This window comes from Acanthisitta chloris, unplaced genomic scaffold (genome assembly GCF_000695815.1).
Source record: "Acanthisitta chloris isolate BGI_N310 unplaced genomic scaffold, ASM69581v1 scaffold3498, whole genome shotgun sequence".
NCBI lineage: Eukaryota > Metazoa > Chordata > Aves > Passeriformes > Acanthisittidae > Acanthisitta > Acanthisitta chloris.
In genome coordinates, this window is record NW_008686297.1 from 70,256 (window position 1) to 76,913 (window position 6,658).

At 41.7% G+C, this 6,658-nt stretch overlaps 1 protein-coding gene across 1 annotated transcript in view; it reads right to left on the reverse strand.

The window, feature by feature from the left end:
- The window catches only part of LOC103807322 (DENN domain-containing protein 1A-like), a gene marked incomplete at both ends in the record, with an annotated part of 77,784 nt that overhangs the window by 65,846 nt on the left and 5,280 nt on the right, over nucleotides 1-6,658 (reverse strand). The gene's annotated exons all lie outside the window — the stretch shown is intronic.

Consider the following 6,658-nt stretch of genomic DNA (forward strand, 5'->3'; position numbering starts at 1 on the left):
TCCATTTCGGAGTACAGGAATGAACATTTATGACGATTTACATATGGAAAAACAAATATCTGTCACTAACTGCAGCACCACAGCACAAACACTCCATGCCATAATTGCTCCACAGAGGCTCCACAGCCTTTTCTTAAGTCAAACTAATGACAAAGTTCTCTCCATCTTTTCCTACAAGTATATATGCTTAATTTTAAAACATGAAAGATTAAATTAGAAGTTACCCACACAAACATAACTCCTTTTAAAAAGGCTCAAAACATTGTATTTACATCTGCAAGTACTCACTTTATTACTACAACCTTTATAAGAGAGCTTAGGTTTGCTTCAAACAAAACAGGGTTCTCAGCGATAGAGGCCCAAGAAAAAGCCCTGCATACAGTTAGGCTACAAAGAATTAACTGGATTAATTAGCAAGGGATTTGAGAAGCAGCTTGGAGCTAGAAAACCAAAACACTAAATTGTTTAAATACTTTGGCAATGGATCAAGGTTTCCAGGCAGCCCTATGTTCCATTCTCTGCTTTTTTTTTCGCTCGGTGTTTTAACACATTTAACCTGACGAGGTACTTTTTCATGAGATATGAATGACACTGTCAAAATACCAAAAAAGAAGATGTGAATTAAAAAATGCCACAAGCTGTTAGCAATTCTGCCAACATGTATGAGCCCAGGCAACATTAATTAAAAATCAATAGCTTAGGACATAAATAGCTCTTATCTCTGTTATAGTATATCCCTAACATAACTCTTTATTAAAGAAAAAAGGGAAAAAAGAGCCAGTGTCTCTGCTATTATGGTGACTGAATTGGCCACAACAAAGCAAGAGGAATAAGGCACAAACCCCGGGCGAAGAAAGCCCGATGAGAATGGGAGGACAGGCAGATGAATGACTGGAATGCTCAGCCTTGTGCTGTCATTAACACATAACTGGCTGGAAACAGGCACACTGCAAATACTTGGAGAACAAGTCGCCAGGAGGAACATTCCATGTCTTCAGGGCTAGTATGATTCTATACAAACCCCTGCATGCCAAGGAAACAAGAGTAACATCCACAGCCTTCTGCCAGCTAGAGCTTATTAATCAGTACTTTGATTATTATCTCAACTAAGGATTGCAAAGTCTCTGACAGTTACAAAATCAAGGTGAGAAAAGGCAGGAAACTGCACTCAGCCCTTCTGTGGCAACATGACCTTCAAACTAAAGTGCCATCAAAGCTAAAGGATTCAAGCTAACCTAGGCACTTAAACCACAACTTTTGCCAGTTATTTTCAGGCGAACAGGGAGCCAAACTTCCGAAAGCCTCAAGCCCCTTTTCCAACACAAGATCCCCCAAGCACACCAAGCTGGACACACAGTCTGGGTCTGCCACGACTCCCAGGCATGACAACGTAGATTTCTGAGCAGTTTTGACAGAAAATTAATGTAAAGCAGAAGATGTAAGAATCACGCTGAAACGGAAAGGCTAAGCTTAGTTTTCTTCGTGTCTAGGAGATCTTGCTTTAATAATTACTGAGGGACCTATCAAACACTTCCATCGAGGCCCAGCAGCTGAAATCAGGGATAAAAACATTTATCAGGCAATATTTAGCAAAATTTATTCGAGTCCTAAATAAAAGGAAAAAAAAATCATTTACCTAAAAGCTATGTGTGTATACACCAAGACACTAAAATACTATAAATTTCAGGGGAAGAGATCATAAAATTGCAGGTCCTTCAAGGTGGAATTCTCAGAAAAGTAAGGATTATTTTGACAGCCATGTTTACAAATCTGAGCTCTCAAGAACATCGTGCAGCAGACAACCATGTGCAAGGGCAGCTCCACACAGCTCCAGCACACAGAGCTGCTGCTGGACAGCCACCCCAGCCCCTGGAGAGCACAGCAGCAGCACTGGGATGGGGGAATTGGGCGTCTGGCACATCAGGAGGCTAAATCTACTAAAAACAAATATTACAGGGTTGCCATTGCAAAGAAAACTGAAATACTGAATATATAGATGCAGGACATGGGCTCCACAAAACCAATGCCAAGCAGAGCCACATCTCTGGGCATCATCAGAGATGAATTAGGAGTTCACTTCTGCCATGGAGTGGAGTCCGGGAGGACTAACCTGTCAGATCTTAAATGGCAACATTTCACTGGGTCAGTTGGGTTTTGAGTCCTACCTTGTGGCTGTACTTTGGGATACGCTTAATTCTTCCCAGCCCTTGCCCTAATCTCACCCCCCAAAACATTACTGATTCAAGTGCAGCACAAGAAAATCAGAGGTTCTGTTGCTAAAGCACAGACACCAAGTGTCAGGACGGGGAAACAGCAGCCCCACGTTTCACAGATCTGATGGCCCAACCTCTCCTTGAGCCCCAGCCAGAAATGCTGCCCCCCATTCCCCACTGCTCACGTGCCATTCCAGCCATTGCCGGTGCAGTGAACCTTGCGGGAGACTTTGTCGCTGCACTGGATATAACAGTTCTTCATCCAGACAGTTAATAAAGCAATCCTAATTTTTAGGAGAAGTACATTAACACCCAGAAGTGCTGCTGTTAGAGCTTCCCTAAAGGGAATAAATTCAAGCTCCACCAAGTTCCTCAGTAATGCTTTATGTCACTGCAAAAATACAAACTATCATTTGTTAATGTTTCAGTCATCTTCTCCACTGAAGGTCCTGAAGACAAAAAACAATTCAGAGACTTCATTAAATCATCTGTCTCCATTTCATCACTACAGATTAAACTGAGCAGAAGATGCAGAAGTAATTTGTAAACTCTTTCAAAGGATGTGATTTACATTTCCTTCTACAAAGGCGAAGACATCCCCAACATGCTCCATTTGTGCGAAACATTAACTAAAGACACTTCCACCTCATACATGGCAGAAATGGAAGAGATTTCTGCTCTGCTCTGGATTACTTGCAGCAGTCTAATGCTGTTTATAATACTGGTGCAAATACTGCCACCAGTACAGAAACAAACATGAAAAAGGTGTCCTTTGAGCTTCCCTTTAAGGCATCCACCATAATCGTATAATTTGCTCTGGACATCATTAAAATGTAAAGTTAATGAGGATTCAGCTGAAAACAGAAGAAATGTAACCTATTTTCAGGCAAAACTTCTAACACTGCAATCAGAGGGAAAACCTCTTTGATGTCTCTTTGTCTCTTCTCATTAATTTTCTTTTGGTTTAAAAAAAACACAAAGGCTGTTTAAACTAAAAAATGCATAGGAGTTTAAACATGGTAATTATAGTCGAGCTGCAATGAGGTCATTAGGTTTTTAAAACTTTGAGATAAACAAAATTGAGATGTTGACTATTTTAAAACATGTCAATACTCAAATTTAATTGTCCATGTGATTGATACCCACAGCATTCTGAGGGTTTGGTCCACATACAGCATTGCTTCAAGATGATTTATGAAGGACCTAATCCCATCAAGAAGTACATCACAATGGGAACAGAAGATCTCAAGGTTCTTCTTCTTACAGACATAAATGAAGAGCAATTATTTCCTTAAAAGGTGTTATAACGGAAGAATCAATTCATAAAAAGGTAATGTTGCCACTTTTTATATTCCCAACTTCATCATTTCAACATAAATGGCTCTTCAAAAGAACTAAACATGGGGTTGAGGTAACACCAGTAGAACGCAATAGGAGCTGTGAGTGTAATTCCCTTCTCCACCTCCTAAAATCCCAGCACACACTCTAAGTGTGAAAATTCCTTTGTCTACAAAAGAATTGTCTGAAAAGGACATAAAAATCATCTTCCCAGGAGCCAATAATCTGTCAGCACCTGGAATTCTGCCCAATGGTTTACCAAAACTTGCCAGTCCCAGCAGGACCAAAATGAAAATGGTCTCTGGTAGCAAACAAGATGAGGCTTGGGATTGGTTTCGGTTTGGGGTTTTGACAGCCATTGCTAAAGTGAAACAACAGTCCTGTATTCGTTTTACACTTACTTGATAATAATCTAACCTCAAATCATCTTTCTAACTTGATTTCAATCTTCAAGAGAAAGCAAACCGAAACCAAAAACCACCACACCACAAACCACAGGAAAGCCTGACAATGTCACTTTTGTTCACAACAAATAGCACAGCCAGGAGAAGAGGCCAGTCCTGCCCAGGCCTCTCTCTGCATTCCAGTGCACCTTCTGCTCCTGCACAAAACCACCTGCAGCAAAGGAACTGCCACAAAAATAGCTCCAGCTCCTCGGCGCTTTGCTGCACCTCAGCAGGGCTCTGGGCAGTTACCAACCTGCACGTCAACAGACTGAACAGACAAACTGTGAACTCTGGTATTTCTATACAAAACATTCCCAGGCAGCATCACCTGACTGTGATGGACGAGATGTCAGTCACCTCTGGGACATCAGGTAAAACCCACCCCAAACTGCTGCTCTTCAGCCTCAGGGAGTCTGTGGCAGGGAGTCTGCTTTAAAGTCATTACACCCTGCTTCTCTTGCAGCCCAATGACACTCCAGTTAGATGTTCTTTGCAGCAATGTCTGTACCTGGGTTAGCTGCTGGTGGCAGATGCATCGAGCTTTAAGCAGAAGTTAACACGCAGTAATGAGATTGCCTGTTGTGACTGAGGACAGCAAAAAACAACCCACCTTGGAAAGATTTGTGACTGAGAACCAACTAGAGTTAAAATCACTCCCTCAAATAAAGTCACACACACAAGACCCTTCACCAGCAGCTTTTGACTCTATTCCAAGTCCCACCTCTGCAGTTGCTGGGACAGCAGCTCTAATCCTCCAGCAGCACATCAACAGAGCGGTAATGGCAACAAGTGCTTCACCAAATTCCTAACTGCTTCAAATGCTGCAATATTCAACGTTCCAGCAGTGCTGGTATCGAAGCTGTCTCTCAAGAACTCTTTCAGAAGAACGAGCACTCAAATCGATCTGTAAATCCCAGGAAAACTCTCAGTATAGCTGGTGAATGCAAATAATTTGTTAGAATCCCCAGAAAAAGCCCTCCCTAAGAAAGTTTCAGTTTAGCAGTTAATTCCAACCTGCAGTTAAAAAGGCACTAGCTGTCAGTCAGTTTTCTCACCCAACTCTATCATGAAAAGAAAAACTGACAGATCACAGGAGCTTGCCTTTGTAAACCAATTCGGGAACTTTCATGCTTCTTATTTGTTAGGTTAAAGGTTAAATTGCTGACCTCTGCCCTCCTGCTTAGCAGCCTTTCCCTTTTTCTGTAAAGCTTTATTTTGGGGCTGTATTTACATGGATTAGTCTCTTTTCACGCTAAGAAGGAATCTGTTCACAGCCAAAGCCTTAGTTCTGGTTGTACAAAAAGCAGTCACAATTATTCAGCAGCAGACAATGACCATATTGTGGATTTACAAAAAAACCACCTCAGCCATGGCAAGTTCTGTCCTTGCTGCACAAAACAATAGAAGAAAAATCTTATCAAGCATTCAAGAGAAAGCAAACAAAGCAGGCCCACTGTGAACTTGATGAAGATGTCAAGCTCCTTTAAAAAAATATAAATCAACAAAAGAGTTTAAAGTCTTGTGAGTGAGTTTCTGTGCTGAATTTTTCTGTCTAGTTAAACAGTGCCAGCATCGCAATATAGTGCAGATTAGTAAATACTTGTGAGACAGAAAAGACTGTAGACAGAAGCAGTTAAAGCATGAAGCAGAAAGGCCAAACAGCTCTCTTCCCACAAAACAGCTTAGAGCAACGGAAGAACATTCAGCTACACTTGATATTCACTTTTTGGGGGTTCATTAAATCTAGTACCATCAGCTAAGAACACACCTAAAACTGTGCTAGATAAAATTTATGAGGACTTGCAGTATGACAGACTCTAATATTCTTTCATAAAGTGAGTTTCTCTTCAAACTGTGCTCTCTATCATTTATACTGCAAAAACCAAACTGAGAACTGCCTTCATACAAAACAGCTCCAGCAGTGCTACTTACTTCTCTGGACACTGCAGTCCCAGGAAGCTCTTTGTTAGCATTTTCCACCTTGTTTTCTCTTAGAGGCAAAGCAATCAAATGGAAAGAGGAAAACAAAGCAGCAGCTTAGAAGTATTAGAATTCCCAAACACCACCTATCCGCTCAGGTTTGGTAACTTTTCCAATCCTGCTTTAGGAAGTTAGGTGTAGCAACATAACACCATAAAGATGGGACTGGAAAACTTGGGATACTGGAATTGCAGCCCATGCTCCACAGAAAGCCTTTATTTAACGGCGAGAGCTGAATCCTGCACTTCCCTTGTTATCCCTAAACCTTCAGCACGTTAGCTATTTTTCAATGCAGAATGGGCAGACTTGAACCAATAAAATGTTTTCACCTCGAGCTGCTCTGAGAGGTGCATGGATCAGGGTTACAAACATGTTAGTGACCAACTCTTTAACTTAATCCTACTTCCTAACTTTGCTTATGTTCAAGAAAATACCCATCTACACGGGAGGCACAGCAAACCCTGACAAGGAGACAACCCCAGGGAGCAGCAGCACATCTCTTCTGCAGAGACAGAGACCTGCCAGCTCTCTGCCCGTGAAGTCCTACCACGGAAACCATAGTGACAGCTGCAGAATAATTCTAGGCCCCAAGTACATGGTGACTTCTCCCAGTGGAGTTAAGGACTTCGATTAGTTTAAGTTATACATTTGTGATCTCCGGGGTAGGGGGGGAGGGAGGGA